Consider the following 22,880-nt stretch of genomic DNA (forward strand, 5'->3'; position numbering starts at 1 on the left):
ATGATCTAGGATCAGGTCCCCCTCTCCATGTAATCTGAGTCATTATGATCTAGGATCAGGTCTCCCCTCTCCATGTAATCTGATTCACTATGATCTAGGATCAGGTCCCCCCTCTCCATGTAATCTGATTCATTATGATCTAGGATCAGGTCCCCTTTGTCCATGTAATCTGATTCATTATGATATAGGATCAGGTCCCCCCCTCTCCATGTAATCTGATTCATTATGATCTAGGATTAGGTCCCCCCCTCTCCATGTAATCTGATTCATTATGATCTAGGATCAGGTCCCCCCTCTCCATGTAATCTGATTCATTATGATATAGGATTAGGTCCCCCCCTCTCCATGTAATCTGACTCATTATAATATAGGATCAGGTCCCCCCTCTCCATGTAATCTGATTCATTATGATCTAGGATCAGGTCCCCCCTCTCCATGTAATCTGATTCATTATGATCTAGGATCAGGTCCCCCCTCTCCATGTAATCTGATTCATTACGATCTAGGATCAGGTCCCCCCTCTCCATGTAATCTGATTCATTATGATATAGGATCTTTTTATTTTTATTATTTCACCTTTATTTAACCAGGTAGGCCAGTTGAGAACAAGTCCTTTATTTAACTAGGTAGGCCAGTTGAGAACAAGTTCTCATTTACAACTGCGACCTGGCCAAGAATAAAGCAAAGCAGTGCGACAGAAACAACAACACAGAGTTACATGGAATAAACAAGCGTACAGTCAACACAAAAGAAAAAAGAAAGTCTATATACAGTGTGTGGAAATGGAGTGAGGAGGTAAGGCAATAAATAGGCCGTAGTAGCAAAGTAATGACAATTTAGCAGATTAACACTGGAGTGATAGATGAGCAGATGATGATGTGTAAGTAGTGATACTGGTGTGCAGAAGAGCAGAAAAGTAAATAAAAACAATATGGGGATGAGGTAGGTAGATTGGATGGGCTATTTACAGATGGGCTGTGTACAGCTGCAGCGATCGGTTAGCTGCTCAGATAGCTGATGTTTAAAGTTAGTGAGGGAGCAATAAGTCTCCGGCTTCAGCGATTTTTGCAATTCGTTCCAGTCACTGGCAGCAGAAAACTGGAAGGAAAGGCGGCCAATGGAGGTGTTGGCTTTGGGGATGACCAGTGAGATGTACCTGCTGGAGCGCGTGCTACGGTTGGGTGTTGTTATCGTGACCAGTGAGCTGAGATAAGGCGGAGCTTTACCTAGCATAGACTTGTAGATGACCTGGAGCCAGTGGGTCTGGCGACGAATATTTAGCGAGGGCCAGCCGACTAAAACGACCTGGGTTGCAATCATGAAAAAAAACTACCCGGCCTTCATGGTTTGACATTGAGAACATTGGGAGAGATGAGAGCTGACGTTTTAGTAAATGTGCAGATTACGTATCTCAGTCACAGACAAGAAGCTCAATTAAGACATTATCTTCACCACTGGAACTGGGGACAACAGGACCACAGGTCAAATAATACAGCTCAACACTTCCACACTACCACAGTGAGTAGAATCAGGCTTCTGAACACAGAAAACTTGCAGAATTATTAATGATGAATTGTATTAGACGTTATTAGACATTTCTGTTGTTGAGGAGGATGGGAGACCCACAGAGACGTCAAAATGTGTTTCTAAAATTGTCAAAGAGTAATTATTTTAACCTAAAGCATTTAATAAAGACACTTATAGTACAATATTATGGGGAATAGGAATGAGAGGGCTACTTACACCATTTTGGGAAGGGATCACAGCAGTGATTGAATGAGGGTATGAGGCATGAGTTGAGGTGTTCAGAGGCTTGACCAGTGCAGGACAGGATTGGGAAGACAATAACACAAAAACACTACACAGTGAGACAAAAGAGCTAAGAATGAGTTAGTCCAAGCAAGGAGTAAAATCATAGACGTGTAATAATGTGATTGTGTTTGTGATTGACTCTACATAAAGTAATGAGAGAAAATTGACAGGGGTTCCCTCACAGTGCTTGGAGAGGAAACATTCAATGTGCCAGTGGATGAGTGGGCCACATGAGACGTGGCTTCCAGTTCATGTGAGGAGGTAGTTGACAATGGTAGTGGAGTGGTCATCGCTTGTTAAATCATGGAACAGGAGAGGACTCAGCTGGAAATACAAACAGCAGATACGTTCCCTTGAAGCTGAGCCATCGTAGGTTTGAACAACAAGTTTGTCCATGAAGATAAACACGGAATTCAAATCTCGCCCACTTGGCAAATCAAGGTAGCCCAAGAAACTTTTTCTGAATAAAGCCCTGATCATCCACATACAGTACCTGACGATAACTGAGAACGGCAAGCAGACTGGTGGCAACCATAGGTCCCAGAGTGGGGGGGGGGCAATAATTTTGCCCTGGGGCCCAGAGCCCAGGCGCCGTGACTTCAGAAATCCACTCCTTCAACATGCAGACAAAGAAGTTCTAAAAGCTACCAGTAAATTTCGTCCAAACAAGTCAAATAATGTGTCTATATCATCCTCAGGTTGTCTAAAATGTAAATAAACTATAATATTTCATACGGAAAGTACTGTGTTCAATAGGAATGACAAATACGCAAGTGTGCACCCTCTCCATCGCGCACAAAAACACTGATGTGACCCAAGCAGTCAGCTCACTGAAAGTGTAAATATTTATTTATTTTTAAAAATAGAAGCCTCAAAACCATGAATAAATACTGTTGACATCTAGTGGAAGCTATTATGAATTGCAATCTGGGTGACGGACATAGGAGTTTTCAATAGCTTTACAAACTATGAGCCTGTGATTTTATTTATTTATTTTCTGGTCGGATTTTCTTCTGGTTTTCGCCTGCCATATCTGTTCTGTTATACTCACAGACATTATTTGAACAATTTTGGAAACGTCAGAGTGTTTTCTTTCCAAATCTACCAATTCTATGCATAGCTTCTGGGCCTGAGTAACAGGCATTTTACTTTGGGCTCGCAAGAATCTCTGAACTTCCGAAAACTGCCCCCTAGCCCTAAGACGTTTTAACGGTCCTCACACTGTTCATGCTCTCATTTCATAGACGCGTACTGCTCACCTGTTCATCTCGTAATGAATAATGTGGAAATTGAGCAAGTTGAGGTGACTAAACTGCTTGGAGTAACCCTGGATTGTAAACTGCCATGGTCAAAACATATTGATACGACAGTAGCTAAGATGGGGAGAAGTCTGTCCATAATAAAGCCCTGCTCTACCTTCTTAACCTGTTATGGCTAGGGGGCAGTATTTTCACGGCTGGATAAAAAACATATCTGATTTAATCTGGTTACTACTCCTGCCCATTAACTAGAATATGCATATAATTATTGTCTTTGGATAGAAAACACTCCAAAGTTTCTAAAACTGTTTGAATGGTGTCTGTGAGTATAACAGAACTCAAATGGCAGGTCAAAACCTGAGAGATTCCTTTACAGGAAGTGGCCTGTCTGACCATTTCTTGAACTTCTTTTCCATCTCTATCTTTTACTAAGGATCTCTGCTCTAACGTGACACTTCCTACGTCGTCCATAGGCGCTCAGAGCCCGGGAAAAAACAGAATGTCGTCATCCCAGCCCCAGGCTGAAACACATTATCGCCTTTCTCAAGTGGCCGATCAAGGGACTGTGGGTTTAGGCGCGTGACCTGGCCGCCCCCGTCTTTGTGATTTTTCCTCTGTTTGCCGAAAAGGAGATTCCCGGTCGGAATATTATCGCTTTTTTACGAGATAAATTGCATAAAAATAGATTTTAAACAGCGGTTGACATGCTTCGAAGTACGGTAATGGAATATTTAGACATTTTTTGTCACGAATTGCGCCATGCGCGCAACCCTGATTTACCATTTCGGATAGTGTCTGGGACGCACGAACAAAACGCCGCTATTCGGATATAACGATGGATTATTTTGGACCAAACCAACATTTGTTATTGAAGTAGCAGTCCTGGGAGTGCATTCTGACGAAGACAACAAAAGGTAATCAAAGTTTTATGATAGTAAATCTGATTTTGGTGAAGGCTAAACTTGCCGGGTGTCTAAATAGCTAGCCCGTGATGGCTGGGCTATGTACTTAGAATATTGCAAAAAGTGCTTTCACCAAAAAGCTATTTTAAAATCGGACATATCGAGTGCATAGAGGAGTTCTGTATCTATAATTCTTAAAATAATTGTTATGCTTTTTGTGAACGTTTATCGTGAGTAATTTAGTAAAATGTTAGCAAATTCCTCCGGAAGTTTGTATGCTAGTTCTGAACGTCACATGCTAATGTAAAAAGCTGTTTTTTGATATAAATATGAACTTGATTGAACAAAACATGCATGTATTGTATAACATAATGTCCTAGGTGTGTCATCTGATGAAGATCATCAAAGGTTAGTGCTGCATTTAGCTGTCTTCTGGGTTTTTGTGACATTATATGCTATCTTGAAAAATGGGTGTCTGATTATTTCTGGCTTGGTACTCTGCTGACATAATCTAATGTTTTGCTTTCGCTGTAAAGCCTTTTTGAAATCGGACAGTGTGGTTAGATAAAGGAGAGTCTTATCTTTAAAATGCTGTGAAATAGTCATATGTTTGAAAAATTGAAGTTTTTGTATTTTTGAGGAATTTGTAATTCGCGCCACGCCTATCATTGGATATTGGAGCAGGTGTTCCGCTAGCGGAACGTCTAGATGTAAGAGGTTAACCTAAGTCTACCGTTATTACGCTTATTCTGGCTAAATATAATAATAATATTATGGCAATTTCACAACCTTGTTGTGTTAAATTCCTTACACTGCTTCCAACCACAGATAAACGTAGCTTTATAATGTATAAAAATACCACTACTGGTCAAAAGATATTCAAATAACATAATCAGATCAAATTCACTAATCTGAACTACTCCACAAAGAAAAATTATTGTACCCTTATCGTCATTCTGTCTTCTCATTGGTTCAAATTACCAATGTGTCTAAGAACTTTAAACTCCATCATCATTATCAATTATACAAATTTCCTTAAAACCAATATTACAAATGACCTTAAATTCATCATCCAAATGGCCCTCCCATGAGGCTGATCAGACCACAAAGGGGTGCCATGAAAGAGGTCAAAAGTCATACCACCCTTTCAAAATGGTGTTTCTTATTATATTAGACAAATTAAAGAAAAACCATCAGACATTTTATACATGTTGGATCCCAGGTTCCCAGACATTCCCTTATCACATATTTAATTAAAACTCAGAAAATAAAACTTCAACGATTCCATGTGTGTGTATAACCAAAAAGTTCACTACAAACAAAACCTAATAATGATGATAATTTCACTGTACTTCAAATCTATGAACCTCCCCTTCTTAACCTCTATGGGCTAGGTGGGACGCTAGCGTGCCACCCGTGGTGCACTCCATCAACAGCAGGTGCATTTCAAGAGCGGCACATTTGAATCCAAATAAATGTCAAAATTCAAATTTTTCAAACATACAACTATTTTACACCCTTTGAAAGATAAACATCTCCTTAATCTAACCACGTTTTACGATTTCAAAAAGGTTTTACGGCGAAAGCATAAATTTAGAGTATGTTAGGACAGTACATTTACAATAGTTGTGTGTAATGTTTTGTCAATTCAAAGACAGGGTCACCAAAACCATAAAACCAGCTAAAATGATGCACTAACCTTTTACAATCTCCATCAGATGACACTCCTAGGACATTATGTTAGACAATGCATGCATTTTTAGTTCTATCAAGTTCATATTTATATCCAAAAACAGCGTTTTACTATGGCATTGATGTTGAGGAAATCGTTTCCCTCCAATAACCGGCAGTCAAGTCAGCGTCACAAATTAAATAATTAAAATTAGAAAACATTGGTAAAATATTATATTGTCATTTAAAGAATTATAGATTTACATCTCTTGAACGCAATCAACTTGCCAGATTTAAAAATAACCTTACTGGGAAATCACACTTTGCAATAATCTGAGCACTGCGCCCAGAAAAATACGCGTTGCGATACAGACTAGACGTCATGTTGGGGAGATCTAAAATCAAAAATACTATGTAAATAATCCATTACCTTTGATTCTCTTCATCAGATGTCACTTCCAGGTATCACAGGTCCATAACGAATGTAGTTTTGTTCAAAAAAGCTCATCATTTATGTCCAAAAATCTCCGTCTTGTTAGCACATGATCTAAGCCAGCCGGACTTCTCGTCATGAACGAGGGGAAAAAATATATTTACGTTCGTTCAAACATGTCAAACGTTGTATAGCATAAATCATTAGGGCCTTTTTTAACCAGAACATGAATAATATTCAAGGTGGACGAATGCATACTCTTTTATAACGTATTGGAACGAGGGTACCCAACATGAACTCGCGCGCCAGGTGTCTAATGGGACATCATCGTTCCATGGCTCTTGTTCGGTCAGATCTCCCTCCAGAAGACTCAAAACACTTTGTAAAGGCTGGTGACATCTAGTGGAAGCAATAGGAAGTGCCAAAATATTCCTCAGCCCCTGTGTTTTTCAATGGGATAGGTTTAAAGGTAATACAACACATCAGGTATCCACTTCCTGTCAGAAAATGTCTCAGGGTTTTGCCTGCCAAATGAGTTCTGTTATACTCACAGACACCATTCAAACAGTTTTAGAAAATTTAGGGTGTTTTCTATCCATATGTAATAAGTATATGCATATTCTAGTTACTGGGTAGGAGTGGTAACCAGATTAAATCGGGTATGTTTTTTATCCAGCCGTGTCAATACTGCCCCCTATCCTAAACAGGTTAACTAAACAATCTAAAAAATATATAACCTCTACTCCAACAACGTTCTGCCTTTCCTCTATCGTAAGAGTAAAACCAACTTCTCAACTTTCTCTTCTCTTTCGACTTCACAATTATGAAATGTCCAAGACTTAACCTCTTGGGGCTAGGTGGGACGCTAGCGTGCCACCTGTGGTGCACTCCATCAACAGCAGGTGCATTTCAAGAGCGGCAAATTTGAATCCAAATAAATGTCAAAATTCAAATTTTTCAAAAATACAACTATGTTACACCATTTGAAAGATAAACATCTCCTTAATCTAACCACGTTTTACGATTTCAAAAAGGTTTTACGGCGAAAGCATAAATTTAGAGTATGTTAGGACAGTACATTTACAAGAGTTGTGTGTAATGTTTTGTCAAGTCAAAGACAGGGTCACCAAAACCATAAAACCAGCTAAAATGATACACTAACCTTTTACAATCTCCATCAGATGACACTCCTAGGACATTATGTTAGACAATGCATGCATTTTTAGTTCTATCAAGTTCATATTTATATACAAAAACAGCGTTTTACTATGGCATTGATGTTGAGGAAATCGTTTCCCTCCAATAACCGGCAGTCAAGTCAGCGTCAGAAATTAAATAATTAAAATTAGAAAACATTGTTAAAATATTATATTGTCATTTAAAGAATTATAGATTTACATCTTTTGAACGCAATCAACTTGCCAGATTTAAAAATAACCTTACTGGGAAATCACACTTTGCAATAATCTGAGCACTGTGCCCAGAAAAATACGCGTTGCGATACAGACTAGACGTCATGTTGGGGAGATCTAAAATCGAAAATACTATGTAAATAATCCATTACCTTTGATTCTCTTCATCAGATGTCACTTCCAGGTATCACAGGTCCATAACGAATGTAGTTTTGTTCAAAAAAGCTCATCATTTATGTCCAAAAATCTCCGTCTCGTTAGCACATGATGTAAGCCAGCCGGACTTCTCGTCATGAACGAGGGGAAAAAATATATTTCCGTTCGTTCAAACATGTCAAACGTTGTATAGCATAAATCATTAGGGCCTTTTTTAACCAGAACATGAATAATATTCAAGGTGGACGAATGCATAGCCTTTTATAACGTATTGGAACGAGGGTACCCAACATGAAGTAGCGCGCCAGGTGTCTAATGGGACATCACCGTTCCATGGCTCTTGTTCGGTCAGATCTCCCTCCAGAAGACTCAAAACACTTTGTAAAGGCTGGTGACATCTAGTGGAAGCAATAGGAAGTGCCAAAATATTCCTAAACCCCTGTGTCTTTCAATGGGATAGCTTTAAAGTCAATACAACACATCAGGTATCCACTTCCTGTCAGAAAATGTCTCAGGGTTTTGCCTGCCAAATGAGTTCTGTTATACTCACAGACACCATTCAAACAGTTTTGGAAACTTTAGAGTGTTTTCTATCCATATATAATAAGTATATGCATATTCTAGTTACTGGGTAGGATTAGTAACCAGATTAAATCGGGTACATTTTTTTTATCCAGACGTGCAAATGCTGCCCCCTAGACCCAACAGGTTAAAAGTAACATGTAAATTGCCAAACCAACTTTTCAACTTTCTTAGTAACTTCCTTTTTCTTTTCACCCTCTGCTCTCTTCCTCGTTGTTTCTGTCTCTTTTTCCCCTTCTCAGAATTTAGGAATAATTACTATTGTGACTTTTGATAAGTTATTAGGTCTCACACATACACAAGTTACTTTTAACTGGTCAGTAAACCTATCTCAAACGGACATAATTTTTTCGCTGCTGATATCCTTCTTCAACTTTCTCTCTCTCTTTCTCTAGACTTGCCTTCTCACCTTCTTCTCCAGGCTTCAGACAGCCACACCCTGGCTATGTCTAACCCTCGACCTGCTGTTTCCCTGTCTTGTCCCCACATACCTTATGTATCTTTCTTATCATTAGTCCCGACTTTTCTATGTCCAAACTTCCATCAAATTCATACTTCCTTCTCCACATTAAACTGAAATAAATATTTATTTTATAACATTTAACTCCATATACTGCTCATCTCCAGTTAATTCCTGCACCTCCTTTGAGGGTTTGCCACCCATGGTTATTCAATAACTATTTATTATTAGGCTGCACAATCTATGCGTGTGTTTCTATAATCTGTTATTATCTTAAATCTATGTATATATACTTTTACTCTGTTTCCATTTAAACCTTCTATGTGTATCACAATCTATGTGTTTATCACTCCTCTCTGTGTGGGTGCTCACACTCTATGCACACGATCTCTGTGTATGTGCTTTTCACAATCTATGTGTGTGTGCTTCCTCCTTCCATAGAATAGTCAGACCAATTTTTGCGCCCTGTTAGATCTCGACTACCCTCCCCGCTAATATACTCTAGATCAGTTATCCTTTAGATCTAAGCGCATTAGCTTGCCTAATGTATATCGACCAGTTTAACCTTTAGGTCTCAACATTAGATAGTTTACATTGGTAGTGGCCACAGATACCTAGGGTCATCACGGACCCCCCCACACCTTGCCTAGGATGGCTCTACACCCAATTCCTCTCTTCCAATTGCATAGAATACTACCTATATCAGGGTTCTCCACACAATATTCTAAAGACAGGTCACCAGGTTAGTATGCCCCAACGGATATTTTGGCGTTTAACACCTAGACTACACTAACTCCCTTATCCACTACATGCAATCATACAGGTATTATTCCCCCAAATCCGCGTAAATAAAGATTTACTGACCTTTGTCTTGTAGGCTGGGAAAGGCAATGTAGGTTGGATTCCGTCACCGTCCCTGTCGACCTTAGATATTTACCGGCCTGATATGGAACCCCAATTTCAGGGGACAGGACAATTTACGAGTCAATCACCCGCCCGTACACGGTTTTCGGCGTGTTACCTTAGGAAGACAGGGACAGATGTTGGAATCCGGCTCGAAGGACCAAATTGTCATGGGAATTCTGTTCCCAATGTTCATAAACCGAACTTCAATTAAACTACTCAGTCTGCCCCCCAGAGGGTGTAAGATTCTGGTTGGATGAAGCAGACGGAGAGCCAGCCTACAATTGGTCAGAATGTTTATTTATGAGAGCTCTGAATATCATACAATGTACACAGCCTTTTATACCTGACATTTGGTCATACCATATGTCATACCCCTTACAAATGCCCCTCCTCTTCTTTAACACTGTCAATGCTTATTTACAAGTCTTCTCCATCTCATACATTGCTTATCATATCCTGCCCCATGTTACATAATCTACTGCAAGCCTAAAGGTTTCTCCCCTCCCTGGGTGGGGAGACCTTCTTCCTGTTATCAGTTTCACAGTGGTCACAAGTTGTCTGCTGTCTGGTTGCTTACATTGCTAAATCATTAAGCTTCAACTTTTCCGACACACACACATTAGTACATTCATCTTATAATCACTCGGTTATACCTTTTCAGGGTGAAATCCTTTAGTCAAACCTTTAATCATATTATTTCCACTACAATCCACCCTATTGGCTAAATATTTCACATACACTATAACACATCTAATTTTATTGGATTCAGAAATGTCACACAAAATCAAACTAAATCAAAAAAAACAAATACATGTATTTCATTACATACTTATCAATGACTGTTCTAAGCCTATGTCCAGTCATAACTCTTCGGATTAGGATTTTTGCTATGACCTTCATTTAGAGAAACAGTCTTCCTAAACATTAAAGATGGTCTCGTCTAACATGGGCTCCTCGTAATTGAATGAATCCTCCACCAGGCTCGGCGTTAGGTATTTGTCATCCCACTGGTCTGAACTTGGAATCGGTCCGTATCTCACCATCTGCTCCGTCATCGATCTCTCCAGAGCCCTGGAAATGAGACCTCTCGCACAAGGGACCAAACAACAACCACATAATATCAACACAGTCATACAGGTGAAAGCAGCCCACAACACAGTGATTACAACCTTTTTCCATTTTCCGAACGTACTATCAAACCATCCCGTGAGTGCCGTGTCCACCCCGGAATATTCTGCTAACTCCTGAGCTAAATTGTTTAGACCGGCCAGGGCCTTGGTCACTGATCCATCTGGAGCTGTGTTCTCAGGAATGAAAGTACAGCATTCAGATCCGAACATCACACACACACCACCCTTTTCAGCCAGAAGCATATCCGAAGCTATTCTATTCTGCAATACCATCAAAGTGGTCACAGCTGTCTGTTCTGCTAACCCTTTAATTGCCTTTCTGGTATAGTTGATGAAACGCTGTTGGTTATAATAAATGTAATTTATCCAATCCAGATTTTTATTGAGAGTCGACCACCAAAAAAGACTTGATACCAATCCAGCCCATATCTGATTCCTAGCTTTAAACTCATCAGGCACCCCCCTTGGAACCCCAATCCTATCAATGTAAATTATATCATCAAAGGACCCTGACGGAGCACTCCTCCCCTCTCTTTCACCTGGCACTAGGTCTTTGTGTTGTATAAGGGTGAAGGGCATGCCTAACTGTACCAATGCACAAATACCAGTCCAATTTGCAGGCAGGTTTGGCCACAGCTTCATACCTCCACACAACCACCAGACATTCGCTCTCTGCCTTTTTATCTTACTAAAGTCCTCGGAACTCAACCACCCAGTCAGGTCCCTCATTGTCTCGTCAGTTGTAACATTCTCTGTCCTATTGCATGTTCTTACTTCCCCTACGTTCCATCCGTGTGTGTTGTGTCGAGCCACACAATAATAGTCTCCTCCTGCGACTGTGAAAGGGGGAAGTCTGGATCTAATGGGCGCATAGGATACAGATAATGCAGATCAGTGCAACTGTCTGGCTTCCTTGCCTTCATGAACAGCTTTACCATTCAGGCCATTCCCCTTGGTAAATTAATTCCATCGAGTAGAAAGGGGATGGTTGTCAACTGAAGTTTGGCTGTTGCGCAGGCATAACCTTCTTCTTTAGCTACTGATCTAGCTGTATACTGAATCCATTCCAGCCATAGGTTGGAATCCCCAAACCAAGTCTCCACCTCAATCACTTCCTTAAGATCTTTTGTCTGAACTATCCTCACCGGTCCTTGGCTCTGGATGACTACACGGGTAATGTCCGTTTTATCAGGGGTACTACTGGTATTCTGGCTGGCGGTAGAACTATCTCCTGTCCTAACCTCTACTACTCGGAATGGTACTGCAGTGTCGACTATGATCTGGTCAAGGCCAACATACCCTAACCCTAAATCCTCTTTCTTTATGCTTTTAATGGTCATTCCTATCTTCAAGCAATACTTCCCTTGCTCTGGATTACAGTCAAAAACCCTGGCCTTCATTATACTCCATCTGTTTCTATATATATATCTATATCCCAACTACCCTAATCGTGTCCACCCAGTAAGTTGGGACCGCTTCTTCCCATTTAATATACTTATCTATTATAAAAAAATGTTTTTTTTAAGTAGTTTGTTATCCAATAGGCTACAAAGTTTTTCCGAACCTGCTATACTATCCCCCTGTTGACACATGGCTCTGCCCTTGTGTCAATCTTGCCGCATTTCTAAACAATGACTTAGGTAGTATTGGTAACTTATCATGATACCAAATACCGTCCTTATATAAATTGCTCCTAACTTCTCCCATTTTGAAATCCCTTTCACTGGTGCTCTAGACTGACAATTTTAATATAGCTTTGTCTATGTTTACTTCCAATTTTAAGAACTGCTGTGTCGACGGCTGCGGTTTAAGACCTGCCTTTTTCGTTTCCGCATCTGCTTTTCTGTTGTTGCCACGATTCAGATTTTTGCCGCCTTCTGAGAGCCTATGGGAGCCGTAGGAAGTGTCACGTTATAGCAGAGATCCTCAGTCTTCAATAAACAGAGGCAAGATGAACGACACCTTGTCAGACAGGCCACTTCCTGCATGAAATCTTCTCAGGTTTTTGCCTGCCATATGAGTTCTGTTATACTCACAGACACCATTCAAACAGTTTTAGAAACTTTAGGGTGTTTTCTATCCAAAGCAGGCAAAAACCTGAGAAGATTCTGTACAGACAGTGCCCTCTCTGACCATTCCTTGGGCTTCTTGACTCTCTTTATTGAAAACTTAGGATCTTTGCTGTAACGTGACACTTCCTACGGCTCCCATAGGCTCTCAGAACTCGGGAAAAAGCTGAATGATGTCTTTGCAGCCCCTGGCTGAAAAACATTAGCGCCTTTGGTAAGTGGTCTATCAGAGGACAATGAGACTGAGGCGCGTGCACGAGGCGACCCCATGTTTTTATTTTCTCTGTCTTTGAACTAAAACACGGTTTCCCGGTCGGAATATTATCGCTTTTTTACGAGAAAAATGGCATCAAAATTGATTTTAAACAGCGGTTGACATGCTTCGAAGTACGGTAATGGAATATTTAGAAATGTTTTGTCACAAAACGCGTCGGGCGCGTCACCCTTATTTACCCTTCGGATAGTGTCTTGAACGCACGAACAAAACAGAGGATATTTGAACATAACTATGGATTATTTTGAACCAAACCAACATTTGTTATTGAAGTAGAAGTCCTGGGAGTGTATTCTGACGAAGAACAGCAAAGGTAATAACATTTTTTGTATAGTAAATCTGACTTTGGTGAGGGCTAAACTTGGTGGGTGTCTAAATAGCTAGCCCTGTGATGCTGGGCTATCTACTCAAAATATTGCAAAATGTGCTTTCACCGAAAAGCTACCAAGACATACCTAGATTCAATTACATTCATGAATTGGTTTGAAACCTTTGTTTTAAACCCTTCTCAAAATTGGTGCCTTGCCGGATTTGTAAAAAATGGTTTGTCATGAAACTCTATTTTTTAAATGTATTTAAATGTAACCTTTCTTTAACTAGGCAAGTCAGTTAAGAACAAATTCTTATTTACTATGACTGCCTACCCCGGAAAACGCTGGGCCAATTGTGCGCCGCCCTATGGGACTCCAAATCACGGCCGGTTGTGATACAGCCTGGATTTGAACCAGGGTGTCTGTAGTGAAGCCTCAAGCACTGAGATGCAGTGTCCGCTGCGCCACTCTGGAGCCCCAACATCATGTTCTAGTGCTGTCCCCAACTAAAATAAATCTTGGTCAACCAAGAGTCATCTGTTCTTTCTACCAATCACCCCATGTGTTTTAATAAAATCAACTATATGTACTGAACTTGTCTGATGCTTTAAGCACGCTGTTTGATTAAATAATTAAAACACACAAATGACTGGAGGGAGCCAGTCGTCAACATAACCTGACTAGAGGGAGCCAGTCGTCACTATAACCTGACTAGAGGGAGGGAGGGAGCCAGTCATCACTATAACCTGACTAGAGGGAGGGAGCCAGTCATCACTATAACCTGACTAGAGGGAGGGAGCCAGTCATCACTATAACCTGACTAGAGGGAGGGCGCCAGTCATCACTATAACCTGACTAGAGGGAGGGAGCCAGTCATCACTATAACCTGACTAGAGGGAGGGAGCCAGTCATCACTATAACCTGACTAGAGGGAGGGAGCCAGTCATCAACATAACCTGACTAGAGGGAGCCAGTCATCACTATAACCTGACTAGAGGGAGGGAGCCAGTCATCACTATAACCTGACCTAGAGGGAGGGAGCCAGTCATCACTATAACCTGACTAGAGGGAGGGAGCCAGTCATCACTATAACCTGACTAGAGGGAGGGAGCCAGTCATCACTATAACCTGACTAGAGGGAGCCAGTCATCACTATAACCTGACTAGAGGGAGCCAGTCATCACTATAACCTGACTAGAGGGAGGGAGCCAGTCATCACTATAACCTGACTAGAGGGAGGGAGCCAGTCATCACTATAACCTGACTAGAGGGAGGGAGCCAGTCGTCACTATAACCTGACTAGATGGAGGGAGCCAGTCGTCACTATAACCTGACTAGAGGGAGTGAGCCAGTCGTCACTATAACCTGACTAGAGGGAGGGAGCCAGTCGTCACTATAACCTGACTAGAGGGAGGGAGCCAGTCGTCACTATAACCTGACTAGAGGGAGGGAGCCAGTCGTCACTATAACCTGACTAGAGGGAGGGAGCCAGTCGTCACTATAACCTGACTAGAGGGAGGGAGCCAGTCATCACTATAACCTGACTAGAGGGAGCCAGTCATCACTATAACCTGACTAGAGGGAGCCAGTCATCAATATAACCTGACTAGAGGGAGGGAGCCAGTCATCACTATAACCTGACTAGAGGGAGCCAGTCATCACTATAACCTGACTAGAGGGAGGGAGCCAGTCATCACTATAACCTGACTAGAGGGAGGGAGGCAGTCATCACTATAACCTGACTAGAGGGAGGGAGCCAGTCATCACTATAACCTGACTAGAGGGAGCCAGTCATCACTATAACCTGACTAGAGGGAGGGAGCCAGTCGTCACTATAACCTGACTAGAGGGAGGGAGCCAGTCATCACTATAACCTGACTAGAGGGAGGGAGCCAGTCGTCACTATAACCTGACTAGAGGGAGGGAGTCATCACTATAACCTGACTAGAGGGAGGGAGCCAGTCATCACTATAACCTGACTAGAGGGAGGGAGCCAGTCATCACTATAACCTGACTAGAGGGAGGGAGCCAGTCGTCACTATAACCTGACTAGAGGGAGGGAGCCAGTCGTCACTATAACCTGACTAGAGGGAGCCAGTCATCACTATAACCTGACTAGAGGGAGGGAGCCAGTCATCACTATAACCTGACTAGAGGGAGGGAGCCAGTCATCACTATAACCTGACTAGAGGGAGGGAGCCAGTCATCACTATAACCTGACTAGAGGGAGGGAGCCAGTCATCACTATAACCTGACTAGAGGGAGGGAGCCAGTCATCAATATAACCTGACTAGAGGGAGGGAGCCAGTCATCACTATAACCTGACTAGAGGGAGGGAGCCAGTCATCACTATAACCTGACTAGAGGGAGGGAGCCAGTCATCAATATAACCTGACTAGAGGGAGGGAGCCAGTCATCAATATAACCTGACTAGAGGGAGGGAGCCAGTCATCACTATAACCTGACTAGAGGGAGCCCGTCATCACTATAACCTGACTAGAGGGAGGGAGCCAGTCATCACTATAACCTGACTAGAGGGAGGGAGCCAGTCATCACTATAACCTGACTAGAGGGAGGGAGCCAGTCATCACTATAACCTGACTAGAGGGAGCCAGTCATCACTATAACCTGACTAGAGGGAGGGAGCCAGTCATCACTATAACCTGACTAGAGGGAGCCAGTCATTACTATAACCTGACTAGAGGGAGGGAGCCAGTCATCACTATAACCTGACTAGAGGGAGGGAGCCAGTCATCACTATAACCTGACTAGAGGGAGGGAGCCAGTCATCAATATAACCTGACTAGAGGGAGCCAGTCGTCACTATAACCTGACTAGAGGGAGGGAGCCAGTCGTCACTATAACCTGACTAGAGGGAGGGAGCCAGTCATCACTATAACCTGACTAGAGGGAGGGAGTCGTCACTATAACCTGACTAGAGGGAGGGAGCCAGTCATCACTATAACCTGACTAGAGGGAGGGAGCCAGTCGTCACTATAACCTGACTAGAGGGAGGGAGCCAGTCGTCACTATAACCTGACTAGAGGGAGGGAGCCAGTCATCACTATAACCTGACTAGAGGGAGGGAGCCAGTCATCACTATAACCTGACTAGAGGGAGGGCGCCAGTCATCACTATAACCTGACTAGAGGGAGGGAGCCAGTCATCACTATAACCTGACTAGAGGGAGGGAGCCAGTCATCACTATAACCTGACTAGAGGGAGGGAGCCAGTCATCACTATAACCTGACTAGAGGGAGGGAGCCAGTCATCACTATAACCTGACTAGAGGGAGCCAGTCATCACTATAACCTGACTAGAGGGAGCCAGTCATCACTATAACCTGACTAGAGGGAGGGAGCCAGTCATCACTATAACCTGACTAGAGGGAGCCAGTCATCACTATAACCTGACTAGAGGGAGGGAGCCAGTCATCACTATAACCTGACTAGAGGGAGGGAGCCAGTCATCACTATAACCTGACTAGAGGGAGCCAGTCATCACTATAACCTGACTAGAGGGAGCCAGTCATCACTATAACCTGACTAGAGGGAGGGAGCCAGTCATCACTATAACCTGACTAGAGGGAGCCAGTCATCACTATAACCTGACTAGAGGGAGGGAGCCAGTCATCACTATAACCTGACTAGAGGGAGGGATTTTTTTTTTATTGCCATTGTCAACTATGTAAAAATATCACGGTACTCCATTTTGTTTGTTTTGTTTATCTGTCGGCCACAGCCTCGAACTCAGGCCCCGTATGTAGTTAACTGACCCTCTCTGCTCATTCATCGCCACTTTACCAGTTATTATCTTAGCTGATTAACTGTTGTTGTCTTACCCGTTGTTGTCTTAGCTAGCTATCCCAATCAACACCTGTGATTGCTTTATGCCTCGCTTTATGTCTCTCTCTAATGTCAATATGCCTTGTATACTGTTGTTTAGGGTAGTTATCATTGTTTTATTTTACTGCGGAGCCCCTAGTCCCACTGAACATGCCTCAGAGAACTCTTTTGTCCCACCTCCCACACATGCGGTGACCTCATAACTGGTGCCTCCAGAGATCCAACCTCTCTTATCATCACTCAATGCCTAGGTTTACCTCCATTGTACCCGCACCCTACCATACCCCTGTCTGTACATTATGCCTTGAATCTATCCTACCACGCCCAGAAATCTGCTCCTTTTATTCTCTGTTCCCAACGCACTATTCAACCAGTTCTGATAGCCTTTAGCCTTACTCTCATCATTCTCCTCTGTTCCTAGGGTGATGTAGAGGTTAACCCAGGCCCTGTGTGTCTCCAGGCGCTCTCATTTGTTAACTTCTGTAACCGTAAAAGCCTTGGTTTCATGCATGTTAACATCAGAAGCCTCCTCCCTAAGTTTATTTTATTCACTGCTTTAGCACACTCCGCCAACCCTGATGTCCTAGCCATGTCTGAATCCTGGCTTTGGAAGGCCACCAAAAATTCTGAAATTTCCGTTCCCAACTACAACATTATCTGTCAAGATAGAACTGCCAAAGGGGGAGGAGTTGCTATCTACTGCAGAGATGGCCTGCAAAGTTCTGTCATACTTCCCAGGTCCATGCCCAAACAGTTCAAGCTTCTAATTAAAAAAAAGAATCTCTCCAGAAATAAGTCTCTCACTGTTGCCGCCTGTTACAGACCCCCCTCAGCTCCCAGCTGTGCCCTGGACACCATATGTGAATCGATTGCCCCCATATATCTTCAGAGTTTGTTCTGTTAGGTGACCTAAACTGGGATATGCTTAACCTCTATGGGCTAGGTGGGACGCTAGCGTCCCCCCCGTGGTGCACTCCATCAACAGCAGGTGCATTTCAAGAGCGGCAAATTTGAAAACAAATAAATGTCAAAATTCAAATTTTTCAAACATACAACTATCTTACACCCTTTGAAAGATAAACATCTCCTTAATCTAACCACGTTGTCCGATTTCAAAAAGGTTTTACGGCGAAAGCATAAAGTTAGATTATGTTAGGAGAGTACATTGACAATAGCTGTGTGTAATGTTTTGTCAATTCAAAGACAGGGTCACCAAAACCATAAAACCAGCTAAAATGATGCACTAACCTTTTACAATCTCCATCAGATGACACTCCTAGGACATTATGTTAGACAATGCATGCATTTTTAGTTCTATCAAGTTCATATTTATATCCAAAAACAGCGTTTTACTATGGCATTGATGTTGAGGAAATCGTTTCCCTCCAATAACCGGCAGTCAAGTCAGCACCACAAATTAAATAATTAAAATTAGAAAACATTGGTAAAATATTATATTGTCATTTAAAGAATTATAGATTTACATCTCTTGAACGCAATCAACTTGCCAGATTTAAAAATAACCTTACTGGGAAATCACACTTTGCAATAATCTGAGCACTGCGCCCAGAAAAATACGCGTTGCGATACAGACTAGCCGCCATGTTGGGGAGATCTAAAATCGAAAATACTATGTAAATAATCCATTACCTTTGATTCTCTTCATCAGATGTCACTTCCAGGTATCACAGGTCCATAACGAATGTAGTTTTGTTCAAAAAAGCTCATCATTTATGTCCAAAAATCTCCGTCTTGTTAGCACATGATCTAAGCCCGCCGGACTTCACTTCATGAACGAGGGGAAAAAATATATTTACGTTCGTTCAAACATGTCAAACGTTGTATAGCATAAATCATTAGGGCCTTTTTTAACCAGAACATGAATAATATTCAAGGTGGACGAATGCATTCTCTTTTATAACGTATTGGAACGAGGGTACCCAACATGAACTCGCGCGCCAGAGTCTAATCGGCCATCACCGTTCCATGGCACTTGTTCGGTCAGATCTCACAGTAAAAGACTCAAAACACTTTGTAAAGGCTGGTGACATCTAGTGGAAGCAATAGGAAGTGCCAAAACATTAATCAACCCCTGTGTGTTTCAATGGCATAGGCTTAAAGGTAATTCAACACATCAGGTATCCACTTCCTGTCAGAAAATGTCTCAGGGTTTTGCCTGCCAAATGAGTTCTGTTATACTCACAGACACCATTCAAACAGTTTTAGAAACTTTAGGGTGTTTTCTATCCATATATAATAAGTATATGCATATTCTAGTTACTGGGTAGGATTAGTAACCAGATTAAATCGGGTACGTTTTTTTATCCAGCCGTGAAAATACTGCCCCCTAGCCCCAACAGGTTAACACCCCGGCCGTCCTACAATCCAAGCTAGATGCCCTCAATCTCACACAAATTATCAAGGAACCCACCAGGTACAACCCTAAATCCGTAAACATTGGCACCCTCATAGATATTATCCTGACCAACTTGCCCTCCAAATACACCTCTGCTGTTTTCAATCAGAATCTCAGCAATCTCTGCCTCATTGCCTGCATCTGTTATGGGTTCTCGGTCGAACGATCACCCCTCATCACTGTCAAACGCTCCCTAAAACACTTCTGCAAGCACGACTTTCTAATCGACCTGGCCCGGGTCTCCTGGAAGGATATTGACCTCATCCCGTCAGTAGAGGATGCCTGGTTGTTTTTTTAATTATAATTTCCTCACCACCTTAAATAAGCATGCCCCTTTCAAAAAATATAGATCTAAGAACAGATATAGCCCTTGGTTCACTCCAGACCTGACTGCCCTCAACCAGCACAAAAACATCCTGTGGCGTACTGCACTAACAGCTCCCCACCCCCCGCAGCTACTTCCCCAAGCCTCCACAAAATCTCCTTCTTCTTCCATCTTCTCGAGATTCCTAAAGATTGGAAAGCTTCCGTGGTCATCCCCCTCTTTAAAGGGGGTGACACTCTAGACCCAAACTGTTACAGACCTATATCCATCCTGCCCTGCCTTTCTAAAGTCTTTGAAAGTCAAGTTAACAAACAGATCACTGACCATTTTGAATCCCACCATACCTTCTCCGCTGTGCAATCCAGTTTCCGAGCTGGTCACGGGTGCACCTCAGCCACGCTCAAGGTACTAAACGATATCATAACCGCCATCAATAAAAGACAGTACTGTGCAGCCGTCTTCATCAACCTGGCCAAGGCTTTCGACTCTGTCAATCACTGTATTCTTATCGGCAGACTCAATAGCCTTGGTTTCTCAAATGACTGACTCGCCTGGTTCACCAACTACTTCTCAGACAGAGTTCATTGTGTCAAATCGGAGGGCCTGTTGTCCGGACCTTTGGCAGTCTCTATGGGGGTACCACAGGGTTCAATTCTCAGACCGACTCTTTTCTCTGTATATACCAACGATGTTGCTCTTGCTGCGGGTGATTCCTTGATCCACCTCTACGCAGACGACACCATTTTGTATACATCTGGCCCTTCATTGGACACTGTGTTAACCTCTCTGGGCTAGGTGGGACGCTTGCGTCCCACCTACTCAACAGCCAGTTGAATCCCGTGGCACGTTTTTCAAATACCTTAGAAATGCTATTACTTCAATTTCTCAAACATATGACTATTTTACACCATTTTAAAGACAAGACTCTCGTTAATCTAACCACACTGTCCGATTTCAAAAAGGCTTTACAACGAAAGCAAAACATTAGATTATGTCAGCAGAGTACCCAGCCAGAAATAATCAGACACCCATTTTTCAAGCTAGCATATAATGTCACATAAACCCAAACCACAGCAAAATGCAGCACTAACCTTTGATGATCTTCATCAGATGACAATCTTAGGACATTATGTTATACAATACATGCATGTCTGTTCAATCAAGTTCATATTTATATCAAAAACCAGCTTTTTACATTAGCAGGTGACTAGCATGTGACTAGCCTTCCCACCGAACACTTCCAGTGAATTTACTAAATTACTCACGATAAACGTTCACAAAAAACATAACAATTATTTTAAGAATTATAGATACAGAACTCCTCTATGCACTCGATTTTAAAATAGCTTTTCGGTGAAAGCACATTTTGCAATATTCTAAGTAGATAGCCCGGCATCACAGGGCTAGCTATTTAGACACCCAGCAAGTTTAGCATTCACCAAACTCCGATTTACTATTAGAAAAGTTTGATTACCTTGGGTGTTCTTCGTCAGAATGCACTCCCAGGACTTCTACTTCAATAACAAATGTTGGTTTGGTCCCAAATAATCCATAGTTATGTTCAAACAGCGGCGTTTTGTTCGTGCGTTCAAGACACTATCTGAAGTGTAAATAAGGGTCACGAGCATGGCGCATTTCGTGACAAAAAAATTCTAAATATTCCATTACCGTACTTCGAAGCATGTCAACCGCTGTTTAAAATCAATTTTTATGCCACTTTTCTCATAAAAAAGCGATAATATTCCGACCGGCAAAGTCTGTTTACATTCAACGAGAGAGAAAGTAAAAGCATGCTATCCCCTCATGCACGAGCCTCGTCTAATGGCCCTCTGATAGAGCACTTGCCCAATTCGATAATGTGATTCAGCCTGGGCCTTGAATTACGTCATTCAGCTTTTTCCCGGGTTCTGAGAGCCTATGGGAGCCATAGGAAGTGTCACGTTACAGCAGAGATCCTCAGTCTTCAATAAACAGAGGCAAGATGGACAACAACTTGTCAGACAGGCCACTTCCTGGTAAGAATCTTCTCAGATTTTTGCCTGCCATATGAGTTCTGTTATACTCACAGACACCATTCAAACAGTTTTAGAAACTTTAGGGTGTTTTCTATCCAAAGCCAATAATTATATGCATATTCTAGTTACTGGGCAGGAGTAGTAACCAGATTAAATTGGGTACGTTTTTTTATCCGGCCGTGTAAATACTGCCCCCTATCCCCAACAGTTTAAAACAGGGACATTGATCTGATTAACACCAGTAAATACAGTGAGTACTATCTAATAAAACAGGGACATTGATCTGATTAACACCAGTAAATACAGTGAGTAATATCTTATAAAACAGGGACATTGATCTGATTAACACCAGTAAATACAGTGAGTACTATCTAATAAAACAGGGACATTGATCTGATTAACACCAGTAAATACAGTGAGTACTATCTAATAAAACAGGGACATTGATCTGATTAACACAAGTAAATACAGTGAGTACTATCTAATAAAACAGGGACATTGATCTGATTAACACCAGTAAATACAGTGAGTAATATCTTATATAACAGGGACACAAACTCTGCAGTTGTTGAACTAATGTGTGATTTTTAAAAGGGCATTCTACACTCAAATATGTTTTTGTACTGTATGAATTGTTCATGACGTCCTCCAGGGATTTTTTAACTTTTCCTGTTGAAAAGTGATATATAAATACAGTAAAGTATAAACACACTAATGGGAAACAAATAAATGTTTTGAGCAAAATAGTGTTTTTTTAGACAACTGCAAACTAGAAGGAGTGAGTGATGTCATAGTAAGGTCTCCAAGGAGTTGGCTTGATGGGAAGTCGTGATGTCATCCAATAGGAGACTGATCTTCATGTGAATATTCATTATTCTTTTTAAAATCCTTCCTGTTCTGTC

General features: G+C 41.8%; 1 long non-coding RNA gene across 1 annotated transcript; it reads right to left on the reverse strand.

Moving 5' to 3' along the window:
- Nucleotides 1–1,733: 1,733 nt before the first annotated feature.
- LOC145866925 (uncharacterized) lies at nucleotides 1,734–10,953 on the reverse strand. The gene is made up of 4 exons (XR_014383162.1): nucleotides 10,488–10,953; nucleotides 2,306–2,425; nucleotides 1,995–2,136; nucleotides 1,734–1,858 (listed from the first exon to the last, which is right to left on the reverse strand). It is a non-coding gene; the product is annotated as an uncharacterized LOC145866925 (long non-coding RNA).
- Between the last annotated feature and the right edge of the window lie 11,927 nt (nucleotides 10,954–22,880).

The sequence above is a fragment of the Salmo salar genome, unplaced genomic scaffold (genome assembly GCF_965601325.2).
Source record: "Salmo salar unplaced genomic scaffold, fSalSal1 ptg000136l, whole genome shotgun sequence".
NCBI classification, from domain to species: Eukaryota; Metazoa; Chordata; class Actinopteri; order Salmoniformes; family Salmonidae; genus Salmo; species Salmo salar.